A 13461-nucleotide genomic window follows, 5' to 3' on the forward strand; every position below is an offset into this window, starting at 1 on the left:
CTTTGAAAAATTACAAGTGTAAATAAATGGAAATGAGAGAGGCAAAGCATTTAGAGAGAGCAGAATGCTTGTTTTCTAAGGAAAAGAGAACGGGGGCAGGAAGAATTGAAACAGAAGAAACTCATGTAGAGAATAATTTGAAATATCTATTTATCCAATTGGAACGTTTACTAAAAAAGAAAACTGCAAAGAGTTAGGAAGTTTTGACACTGGAGAAATACATAGAAGTTGACAGAGTCCCAAGAGAGCTAAGGATCTTTACATTACTGAATCATACAGATACTCAATTGGAAATGTTTGAGGAATGGGGTGCAAATAGTATGGAGTGTTCACAAAATATGATGCGTATTATTATTAAATATACTAAGAAGGATGTAGAATCAATCTTGAAGGATACTAAGGAAATAGAAAAAAGATCCTACCACTTAATAAGGCAGAAGAAAGTAATAAATGAGGACAGATCATGGATGTTAATTTGGAGAAATATGAAAAAATGATTGAAGAACGAAAACAAAGAACATTTAGAAGGAATGAGATTGACTATGAAACTGGAAGAATATTAACATTTGCGAAAAGATTTGATGTACTTAAACAACAAAACCCTAATATTTTGGATGAGAAAACGCATTCACCAGAGACCTCATTGAGTGAATGAGATGTGGAGTTAAGTGAGGGTGAGGGAACGTCAGCATCAATAAGGAAGATTACTTTTTTAGACAAAATGAAACCGGTCTACATGGACCAGAGGACACCAAGAGGAGGAAGACGGGGTCAAACGTGAGGAAGAGGAAGAAAATTCACACTGGATCGGGGAAACATCGGAAAACAAGAAGGAGGTCTGGAAAAAACAAAAGGCTATCCGTTGAGAAGCAAACAAACGAACAAAATGAAGTAATTGATGGAAACCCCAATGAGAATCTGGTTGGGAATCTTTTTAATCATGAGTTGACACAACAAGAAATTACCCTTCTAAATAAAGGCCTGTCCTTCTGTCCAGAAATGCACTATGATCATGTTGAAACAAGAATTGATTTGAATAAATTTGTAGGTAAATTAAAGTTGGCTACATTTTTCTCTAAACAAATATCTGGAGAATGACCACGTGATGAACAAGGTCTAACAATGACCAATTTGATTATTGGACAAAAATTGGATGTGAAACCTGCATATGACTTGATGCACAACATTGAAGGTCATGAATTCTCTGAAACACAAGTGTTGGAAGAACTAGAAATAAACATTGGTGCACATTGTCATACAAATTTGAAACCTAAATCTAAATTCTGTCCAACATTATCACCGGGAAATAGGATGGATATGTTTCATGATCTGGTGGTTGAAGATTTGGAAAGATTAAATAAAGTCAAACATGTGAAAAGGGAAAACATAACTAGGCAGGAACGAGAGGCTCTTGAGAAATTGATGGAAGATCAAAACTTGGAAAATAAGCCCGCAGACAAAGGGGGTAATATAGTGATCATGGAAAAACAAGACTATATGAAGATAGCATATCGACAGCTGAATGTAAAAAATTACTATCGGAAACTTGAAGTTAACCCCATTAATCAATTGCTAGATATTTGATATGGTGAGAGCTTAGTGAACAAGGATGAGAGATCCTTTCTGAGTAAGGAGAGTCCGTTCATGCCTACAATTTACTTTCTACCCAAAATTGATAACAGTTTGGAAAAAACACCTGGCCGTCCAACAATCTCCAGTTGTGGATCACTATATGAGAATCTGTCAACATATGTGGATTCCTTTTTAGCTCCAATGGTACCTGGTTTAAGTTCTTACATCAAGGATACAGGTGACTTCTTGAGAGCACTTTCTGGAATTGACTGGGAACCAAGTTATAATCTAGTAACCATAGATGTGGTATCCCTTTACACATCAATCACGAGATAGGATTGATGGCAGTAAATTATTTTTGTTTACAACAGCGGGATATCAAGTATCTGAAGCATTCAAAAATGCTGTTGAAGATGATTGATTTGTGTTTGAGGAATAACATCTTCCTTTTTAACCATCAGATATATGCTCAAGTGTGTGGGACAGCAATGGGAGCTTCCTTTTCGCCTAGCTACGCAAACCTAACTATGGGGTGGTGGGAAAAGCATGTGGCCTGGCGTGAGGAGAACGAGGAATTTGCAGAGAAAGCAATAATGTGGTTGAGATATATAGATGATCTATTTATCATATGGAATGGACCATAAAGGGAATTTGTACAATATTTTGAATTGATGGAAGGAGATGAAGTGTTAAGCTGGGGCGCATTCCAGGAAGGTACTGGCAGGACAGTTTCTAGATTTAAGTATCTTCAAATATCTAGTTGGGTAAAGTCCCGTCGAATTGGGGAAATAGGGAGGAGTATATGGGAAGGGAAGCTAAATCAGGGAGCTATCAACAAAGAGGTTGCATTGTGGTACCACGCTCTGTTAGAATCATCAGATGATAGCGCTTCCCTCCCCTTGTCGAAGTGGGGAGCAACTTTCCCAACTTTAGATGTTAAAACACTGTGGCAAAAGTCTTGTTCAATACTGTGGCTTACTACTAGTCCTGCAGGGCTGAAGAAAAATCATTTGTTCACACTCCATAGGGTTTACTGGACTCCGGCCAAATTAACAGCTATTGGGAAATCTCAGAAAAATTGTCCAAGGTGCGGGGATGATAAGGCGGATGATATCCATATGTTTTGGCATTGCACTAAGTTGTTGAATTATTGGGGGGACATAGAGAGTATTTTTAAAGTAATTTTTAATGTAAACTTAGTTGTAAATCCAACATTGGTGGTGTTTGGGGTGTGGGACCAGGATACAAATTATCAGAAATTGTCAGTTCAGCAGGAGCATTTGCTGTTCATATTAATTCTTCTAGCTAGGCGAGAAATTTGTCGTAAATGGATTGATCCTCTGCCTCCTCGGGTGTTGGATTGGCAGATAGCTGTAAATCGAATCTGTACATTGGAACAATGGGGCCCCTTGTCTAGAAAAGATAATTTTTGGTTATATTGGGAAAATGTGTATCAATAACATATTATATTTTTTTTTTTTGTCATATAAACTCCGTATACTTTAAAAAAAAAAAAAAAAAAAATATATATATAATTTAAAGTCCAATGATTAAGATCTCCCCCTCGTTCTCTGGAGGTGCTGCTTTGGCTACGATTGAAAGTGACAACTTTTGATCAATGACTCCCGTACGAGAAAGTACAATCAGTAGATTAGAGGGGATGATCTACTGAGGTTTGGTGGCATGTTGTCGTTTGTTGTGTCATTGCCTTTTTTTTACTTAACCAAAGCACGGGGGATGAATATGAGGACAAAAAAAAAAAAAAAAAAAAAATATATTTTGAATTGTTGAATAAAAATGAGATGGGTTTACAATTCACTTAGAAGATCAGCCCTGAATCTGTTCAATTTCTGGATGTCCAAGTATATATACAAAATGATAAGATCGAGACCACTCTGCATCGAAAAGCTACCTCGACAAATAGCATATTACATGGTGACAGCTTCCATTCGATTTCTTTGAGGAAAAGTATACCATAAGGAGAATTCATCAAATTTATAGAAACTCAACAAAGATTTATTCAGAGAAAATACAAGCAAAAAGATATAAATCTTGGAGAACAAAAAGCAAGATTGAGAACAAGAGGAGAAATACTAAATAAACCTATATTGAAGAAAGCAAATGAAGATTCTACCATAAGAAAGATTCGGACATATAGCAAAGAAAATCATTTGATTTTGAATATCCTCAATAAGTACTGGGACATCATAAAAAAGGATCCAGATGTTGGAAGACTGGTTGGCGCAAGACCTATGGTTACATATAAGAAGGTACCATCCTTACAAGATCTCCTGGTGAACAGTCACCTTCAGTTGACAAAGTCTCCTAACTGGCTACAGACTCACACAACTGGTTTCATATGCTGCGGCATGTGCAAAGCCTGCCGTATAGGGGTAAATACAAGAAAATATCAGGACTATAAAGGTAATCCAATTGGGATTATTAAAAGAATTACGTGTAACACTACCCACATAGTGTATATAGTTGAGCGTGGATGTGGGTTATGCTACGTGGGGAGCACAATCTGCCCCCTAAAGCAAAGGATATTAAACACATAAGAGCTGTGCAAAACAAAGATTTGAACTATACCATGGCAAAACACTTGAGTATACATAAGGATACAAACTGGACAAACATGAAGTTCTTTGGTATTGCGACTGTTGAAAAAAATTACAGAGGAGGAGATCGGGAGCTAAGGTTAAGGTGTTTGGAATCACAATTAATAATACAGCTCAAATCAAAGATCCCGAGGGGTTTCAATGGGGATGAAGAACTTCATTACCATTTGTGAAGAACATATGTTGTGAAAAAATATGCATTATTTAAGAAATAACAAGAACAAGAGGAGGCCGTCGAGGGAATAAACATCAGTGTGTTGTGAGACAAAGGGGGTAAAGTAAAATATGCATATGTAAATAAGAAAGTGTAGAATGAGGATTTGACCCTGAAGTTATGTTAATTATATATAACAGACGAAGGAGTATGAGGTACATAAGTTTCCCCTGTATAAGGCTTTCTCTTTCTAAGAATAATAGGACATCCTCTTGATATATTGCACCTAATAGTTTTTTCTTTGGTAATAGCTCTCATACCTGTCTGGTACTGCATGATGTTTAACTTGTAATTTCTTTTTTCTTTTGTGGTTGATTATTATTTTAGTGTTGCTTAGTATTTTTTTATTAACATTAAGTTCAAAGGGTGAGGAAAAGTGATGATTTTGGATTTTGAAATGATTTGTGTTTCATGTTCCTTGGTTGAGTCTACATGTTCCACAATGCACTAAGTTGGGAATAGGCAGAAAAACTATAAAAGATACTCAAGGGAAGTTTTTTTTTTTTTAATAAACTGTGAGCAAGACCGTGAGGTCGAAACACGGTGGTGGTGGTACCGTTTAAAGTACACTTTTGGATAAAGCAATAAAATCTCTTGGAGTGCAACAAGTCAATTGCTTGGAAATTGTTTGTTTTGGAGATTATATACACATATATATATATATATATATATATACACATATATATATATATATATATATATATATATATATATATATATATATATAAATATAATGTGCACATTGCATGTTGCTGTATCATCGGAACATGTATTGGTGTGATAATCTGAATTAAAAGTTCTTAACTATTCAAGTTGTTCATGGACTCATCTTGAGCAACTTCCTTATGGACTTCTTTTTGAGTGCTACGGTACACTTGTATTTATGTTTTACAGTGTGACCTATGTGCGACAGTAATTTGCCTATGGGTAGTTGGCCACTGTTACCGTTCAGCACCATATTATGCTAACTGTGTATATTACTCTGCTTGATTTGTCTTCGCTATCTACGCTAGGTTACCTGTAGTATGTGCACCCATTAATGCCACTATTACCAGTTCATGTTCCTCTCTATACTAACACGTTCAATCCTGATGGCGGCAAAAAGAAGGAAAAAAAGTAAGCTAACAAGGGAGATGAGGCCCATGCACATTACCAGTAATAGGTGTAGTCACTATGCCTTGTGACTTCTCTGAAGAAAAACAAACTGAACACATCCGAGCCCAATACTAGATGGCAGAAGTATGCACAGCATGTATCAACAGCTACACATACCACAAACATATATATAGGGTGTGTGTGATACATACACACACACAGAAAATGCTACTTACACTGTCAGCATATGTTCATACTATACACTGCTGTAGGTTCACATGCTTAGCCTACTTCTGCCATCTACTGTTTGGCTCGGACATTTGCAAGTTGTTTTACTTTGAAAAAGTCTCTAGAATCATGAGATGTGTTATGATTCCTCCTCTCAGAGTACTTTGCACATGGGCACTGAGTCCATGTTAGATTGCCTTCCGCCCAGCAGGCAAGAGGATGTCTTCTATGAAAACAAAAAATATCGTGCTCGAGTGTCACGTAGAGTAAAAATAGTCATTAAGAAAAAAGGACGGGTGCATGTGAATCTACAGCACTACATGCTATGAACAGATACTTACAGGAAAAGCGCAATATTTTCCATTTGCAGCTTGTATGGATGTAGATACAAATGCTTAGCATATACTGCATATTGAAGTATACAAAAAAGTGATGAATGGAATGTTTGAATTGATCTCAGCCACTGGTACACTATGCCACCTTAGTTTGTACCCAGCTATATGCTAATGAGTCTTGACCCTGCCCCAATGGGAACAGTCCAGTCCGAACTGCCAGGCCAGGCCCTCCCTGAAACCGAACACAAGCAATCTAAGACCGGTTTCACCCGAGATTAATTCAAGTACTATATCCATCTCTGGGTGTTGCAGTTTACGCATTAAGTGCAGGGGGTATACCCAGACGTGGTTCCGCTGTTCACTGTACCATAAGACTCAAGCTATAGCTCACTGACAAAGCCTATGCTGGTCAAAACCATCTGGGGCGGTTTGTGGTTCTTTCTGAGGGAACAACTGCAATGCAAGATGCAACTATTCCTTGTGTATCAGGGTCAGTAATGATTTACTCAAAGCACAACTTTGTCAAAAATGATGGACTGGAATACAGCTCGAGTGATTTCCAGTGGCTGAGATTAATTCAAGCATGTCATCCATCACCTTGTTGTTGTAGCGCAAACTGTATAGCAACACCCTCCAAGCCGCGGTGGCTAGAGTGTGCATGATGCAGGTGTGTGGAATAGTACTTAAAAAAGCTTGGCGAACTAGAGCTTGCTGATGGACCAAGATGTCTACATAATAATGTTTAGTAAAACTGTATGGGGTTGGTCAGTTGACAGCTTTGCAAATATCGCCTAAGGGTATGTTGCCTAAGAAAGCGATAGTAGACCCTTTCTTGCGCGTTGAGGGTGTACTAGGAGAGGACCCTCTTTGCCTTGAGGTAGCAGATCTGGATACATTTGACACTCCACTTAACTATGCCAACTTTGGAGAAGGGCTGCCCCTTGTGAGGTTTAGCAATGGAGACAAAGAGCAGGTTTAACTTACGCAATATTTTGGTACTATCTATGTGGTGCATAAGGGACATCTTAACTTCTATTGTGTGCTGTGCTCTTTCTGACACGGAATTGGACTGTGGATGAAAGACAGGCAGTTCTATGGTTTGGGTAAGATGGAATGATGACACTACCTCAGGGAGTACCTAAGAGCTGGTTGTAAGAATGACTCTAAACTTGTTGGCCTGGGCGAAAGGTTCCTCAACAGTTGAGAGCTTGCAGCTCGCTGATAGGCCTAAGCAAAGCGATAGCCACAAGGAGAAGGCGACCTTCCAGGAAAGAAACTGCAGGAGATATGAGTGCACAAGCTCAAATGGTGGGCCCAAAAGTCTGTTAAGGACTATGTTGATGACCCAGACAGGAGCAGGAGGTATTCTGGAGGGTAAGACCCTTCACAGTTCTTCTATAAAAGCTGTGACTAATAGTATCTTTAACAATGACATGTAGTGTCTGTTTTGCATGTAAGCGGCATCTGCTGCTAAACAGAGAAGAATAATTGTGCTTGTCATGCCTGACGTTTGCTGGTGCAAAAGGAGGGCGACAATCTGCTCCAGGCTTTAAAGGATCTGATTTGCTAAAAATGCAGTAATTGACAAACATCTTCCAGTTAGCTGCATAGCAGGCATGTTTTCTGGGCCGCCAGGCCACCTTTAAGATGGACACACAATCTTGAGGGAAATGAAAGTACTGAATTCGAGATTCTCCAGTGCTAAATCACAAGAGTGAGCTTTCCTGGATCAGGATGCTTTATCTGACCTTGTCCCTGTATGGGAAGTTCTGGCCTAAAGGGAAGCCTCTCATGTAGACTGAGAAACGGCTCCAGTAGAGTAGATAACAAGGCTGTCAGGCTCACCCAGGAATCATTAAAATGTGAGTTAGAGATGTCTGCCTGAGTTTCCTAACACCAAAGGGAAGTGGCGCCAGAGGTGGTAAAGTGCAGACAAATATCCCTGATCAGTTCATCCACAGTGCATTGAAAATGGGATGTGGATGTCTGGTGGCAAAGGTTTATCATTTTGCTTTTTTTGGGATGATGAATAGGTCTATCTGTATGGTGCCCAAGCATTGACAGTGTCTGTGAAGGACTTGGGAGTGAATTTCTCACTTGTTGGCTACCCTAGCAGATGTTCTGCTAGAAGGTGAATGTTGTACCGGCGCTCCCAGTGCCAAATGCTCTGTGCTAAGTGAGAGCTGAGGGGAGCGACTGCTGCCCTATGTCTGGATATAATACACGCCTGTTATGTTGTTCGTTCTGATCAGGACCACATTCTGCAAATGAGTTGCAGAAATGCTTTGAGGACAAGCTGAATGGCTAGTAGCTACAAGTAAATGATACTTCAGTCCTGATATTGAGACAGCTACTGTCCCTGAACTATGTACTGTATTAGATGCTTGTCCCATTCCATGAGAGGCATCCATGCTAATGGTCCAGTGTGTTACTGGATATGTGAAAGCCCTGCCTTGCACTAGGTTGGTGGGCAACCACCACTGTAGAGTGGTTCACCTTGGGCTCAGTTAATACCAGACAGTCCAATTGACCCATGATTTGTGACCTCTGGACTGACAGATAACCTTGAAGGGGGTGCAGAGCAACCTCGTTTGAGAAACGACTGCAATGCAAGGTGTCATCAGGCCCAAAAGAAACATGACTACAACCTGAAGGCTGGGTTGAAAAAAAGCAATAGGTGCTAAGACCTTCTCCTCACTTTGGTATTTTCTGCATGTGACCGTAATTAGGATGGAGTGAGGAAGGGCTGTATCTGAAGGGGTTGCAGGTGGGACTTGGTTGTGTGAAGCAACGACATCACCACCGGTGTATGTGCAAGGCATGAAGGCCTGCTGCTTCTCTTGATCAGCGATCATCAAGTTAGGGCAATACGTGGATTTCTTCCCTGCAGATTTGTTTTGTCACCACTGCTTGACACTTCACAAACACCTGTTGAGCTGTGGTGACCCCAAAAGGGGAGTACTTTGAACTTGTAATAATGTCCACTTACCACAAAAGGAGAGATCCATCCAGTGGGCACAGCGGGTGGGAATATAGAAGTAAGCACCCTTGACACCGAGCGCCATCATGAAAGTCCCTGCCAAAGAAGGTATAGCTGTCATTCAGAAATGTTCTGAAATTTTGCGCTTGAGTGGACAGAGAACAAGGTAAGGGTTCAGGGAGCAGTCTTTCTTGAGAATGAGAAAGTGTAAGTATATTTCTGTCCCCTGATGTTGCTGAGTCACAACCTCTATGGCCCCTTTCTGCCGAAGTGCACTCATCTCTTTCTCAAAAAGGGAGATGCGCTCTTTCATAAGCCTGTGGATATTGGGAATGGTGGAATGCAGTTCAAGCTAGTAGCAACGCTGTATAGTTGTTAATGCCCATCTGTTTGAAACTGGGTTGTCTGCACTAGATAGGTAATGTATGATCAGGGGGATGTGGGGTCCATTACTGTTTGGCAGAGGCAGACCCCTTGTATGAGCCTCCTTTGCCCACTACTGCCTGTGATATGAATAGGACTGATCAGGAGGGATGATCTTGACCCCTACTCTTTGTTGGCCAAACAAATCTCCTAATTTCTACAACCTGGACATCCCATGGATTTGGCTGTCTCTGTATCATTTTTGATATTCCCGAGAATCTTATCAACTTGTGGTCTGAAAATGTGCTTCCAGTCAAACAAGAGATTGATAAAATGCTTTTGCACCTCAAGTTTAAACCTGGAGATTCTGTGCTAGTCATGGGGTTGAAGTATGATGCTGCTGTTGATTCTGTCGGAGGCTGGGTGAGTGGCATCCAAAAAGCAAGAGATGTTGAAGTGGGAAATCATATCTTGATAGGAGAGTGGCCAAACAGGCAATACACCAGTGGGTAGTTGCTTATACTGTAACCCTCTTGCCCATAGTGTATGCCATTTTACTCTCCTTATCTAGAAGAGGGGTATCACCAGTTGGTTGGGCAGAGGCACACTTGCAGGTAGTGTGGACCACTACGAATCTGGTGGAACCTGTCCCTTAACAGACAAGGGGGTCATTGGGGGAGGGTCTGATTTTTTTTTCTACCCTAGCAGTGAAGATTCTGACCTTGATGAGGTCTCTGATGTTCTTAGGCATATGTTGCCAGTTCTTCAGCATCCCTTTCAGCATAAGGAGGAAGTAGACCGAGTGCCCGGAGTTAAAGTGTGTCCTTCTCTTGATTTAAATGCATGTCCACTGTATGGTGATTAGCCTGTATAACCTTATGGTACACAGCTGTAACATCAGGGAGTGAAACTCTGATGGGATAGCCATCTAGGTCAGGGTGCCAGAGGGATCAATGTTGTATTCATCCCATGGGTCATCAGTGGGCCTCTCCCCCATTGACTGGTTACAGAAGTGGAATGGTCCCCAAGAGATGCCCAGACAAACTATTAGGGAGACCCATCTGGAGAGATTGGTGAAGCAGTAGGTGGTGTCGGGGGGGAGGTTCAGGGTTGATGAAGGACAGGACTGGAGGCAACTGGAAGATATCCTACCTCTGAGCTGATGAATGAAGAGGCCCTGTGGCCTAGTATCAAACTCTTGTTGCAATCTTTCTAAGATTGGGGCCCCAATGTCCTCGTTGGGTGTTAGAGGTTTGTGCCCTTCCTTTTTTATAGGACCTCAGTGAGGTTGCAAAGCAGATTGCGATTTCAGTGCTGAAGTGGGTGCCAGTATTAAGGGAAGCTTTAATATTAACAATGCCTTGAGCGGTAATGAAAACTTCAGAGGGAAGGCAACCTTCAATGCCAAAACAGGGTGGTGGCATCAAGGAATTTGCAGCCAAGAATGCTTCAAAGCTGGCACCAGCCTGTGAGGGCCGACGGCTTAGCGGTCTCTGAAGGCTTCTGCAGTGCTGACTGGAGCCGGAAAGTGGCAGTGGCCTGTGGTCGGATTTACCTCAACCACTATGCTTGGGGCTCAATGCCCTACTTCTGCATAAGTGGTACTCTGCCTTGGTGTGTCTCTTGTGTTTTTGCTGAGTTGCTGAAATACTCAGGTCTCTCAGCATGGACTTGACCCTAGGCCCAGACTTCCGTGCAGTATCAATGTCTTCTCGTTGGTTGTCTTCTGATTCGCTTAGCAGTAGCAGTTCTGGGCAGTTCATGCATCATGCAAGGATGAACTTTGAGGGGATGGCTTCCTCTTCTTCCTTGGTTCGAGACGGATCTTCCTCACAGAAGAGATCAGAAGTACTAGACAGGTACTGTTGCTCCACAGTGTTGTATGCCCAGTGGAATTCCCTCCAGTACAGCAGTGCAGTCTTCGACTGAAAGTTAAGACATGAGGAGCAGGTGGCATCGTCAGTGTCAGTGGAGAGACAGACTGCACACCAAGTGGTGGTCAGTCACTGGATTTTTTGTGTGGCATACAGGGCAATATTGGAATGGTGTGGATTCCATTACCAGTGGTGAATTCTCAGGCAACAGAGTGTGAAAGTGTGTTGGGATCTCGAACGGCGGTAGGCCTCAAATGATTTTTGATGACTGCAGTCCTTGAAGCGTGAGGGGTTAACATTGAGAATTGGGGTAACAACTGAGCTTGGAGGAGTCGTCTGCAAGAGAAACCAACGCGACTCAACAGGCACGTGGAAGACCCGGCAAACTCAAAGCCTATTCGGTACATATCTGAACCCAAATGCAGAAACAAAACCTCAATCTAACGTGGAGTTGCTGCCTGTGGGGAAATTAAAACAAAGAGGAGTCGTCACAGGACATCTTGTGACTTGAAACACCTGTTGAAAGAAAAATGACTTACAAATGTCTGAGACCAACATTAGATGGTAGGAGTATGCCCAGCATGTGTATTGGCAGTCACACGTGCACACACATGCAACTAACAGACAATATAGAAAGACAGAAAAACAAGTAGATAGAGGGGGGTACATAATTTGAATTGTATATTATAATTAGGGCTCCTGGTTTTATGGTATTTATAAAAAAAATTACCAATTTTGTCTGTATTTATCTACATTTATTTTAAGGCCATTTTAATGGTCTATATCCATATTTACTTTGTTTTGGGGATAAATTGAGTTGAAAAATTGTATATTTTCACATTTATTAAACTCTTAACATGCACTCATGATTTGATGCCTGTTGCGTTTTAGCAAATTAAGCAGCAAATTATAACACTACACTGACAGGTAAATATTAGCATTCTTTGTAAATATATGCTAACATATGTATGAGTGAATCGCATCCTGTTTTTTTGTTGTTGTTTATTTTACATTCCCTGGTGTCTATCTGCTTAGCAGTTGGTTTGGAATTCTTGAAAGACAAGTAGTCACCCCCAAGACACTAAATTTTCTGAATTTTTCTGCTATTAAAAATAATACAAACAGAAAATAGATTGTTTTAGGTCTTTATTTATCTGTAAAAATCAGTAAAAAAAGGAAAACCGGAAGCCTTAATTAGAGCTAATAATGGTACTGAGGGGTTCTTGCGAAAACAAAAAGCACAAGGCGGAGTGCTTTGTAAATGCCACCAGAACCTCATGATGACAGCATGAGAGTATAATACATGGGATTCTGCAATTCCAGTATACAAACCGGTCTCCAATTTCTTTATAATAGGCTACTTGTGACACAGTGAGTCACCTATTATAAAAATAAATATTATAGTGTCTAGACTTTATCAACTTATACACTTTAAGAGTTTTGCTCTCATTATGCCTTCAACTAGCAGCTGAGGGGAAAGGCGAAAAAGGCCACTAAGCATAATTAACAACTGTTTAATAAAATAAATAAATTAAACATGACTTTTCTAGCTTCCACTCTATTGTGTTAGAGGTACAGTTATGAGCAGAAAGGAAATATCATGGCAACATGCTTATTTTTTGCACTCCTTATGTAATTTTCCTTAAATTAATCTTTCTGCACGTTTTGGCACACCCTACACTACTGCACCTTTCTTTTAAAAAAAACTCACTTGCATTAAACTGATTCTTATATCTTTTTCCAACAAATATCTAACAGCTCTTTTGCTGTGTTTAATTTTATGCTAGATATTCTATTTGTATTCTTTACGTTTGAAAACATGTTCTCTTCTTTCATATGAAAGACCTATGCACCAAGAATGTAAGTGGCTTGTGAGAAAGATGATTGTATGACCATGTATTATAATGAATAAAGCCCCCCCTGTCATTCACAGGGATAGTGCAAGTCACATCAGAGGTCCAAAACCTTATAAAGGAACTCTGCCTTTGGCCTTGTTCCTCTATCTGGTCATGGAACTCGTTTGTGACTTACCATATCCTTATTATGTATGCCAGGGGTTACTTTATTGCATACATATTACATGCAATGTTTTAATATGTTTGGTTTATTTTGAGTTAATGAACTTGAAAAGACTATTCTCTTCAAAATGCAGCTAACAATGGACACTAACTGGAGTTAGAAT

The 13461-nt window shown here is 40.3% G+C and overlaps 1 protein-coding gene across 11 annotated transcripts in view; it reads right to left on the reverse strand.

The window, feature by feature from the left end:
* Positions 1-13461, reverse strand: part of KMT2C (lysine methyltransferase 2C) — a 1516687-nt gene that overhangs the window by 755409 nt on the left and 747817 nt on the right. The gene's annotated exons all lie outside the window — the stretch shown is intronic.

The sequence above is a fragment of the Pleurodeles waltl genome, chromosome 10 (genome assembly GCF_031143425.1).
Source record: "Pleurodeles waltl isolate 20211129_DDA chromosome 10, aPleWal1.hap1.20221129, whole genome shotgun sequence".
NCBI lineage: Eukaryota > Metazoa > Chordata > Amphibia > Caudata > Salamandridae > Pleurodeles > Pleurodeles waltl.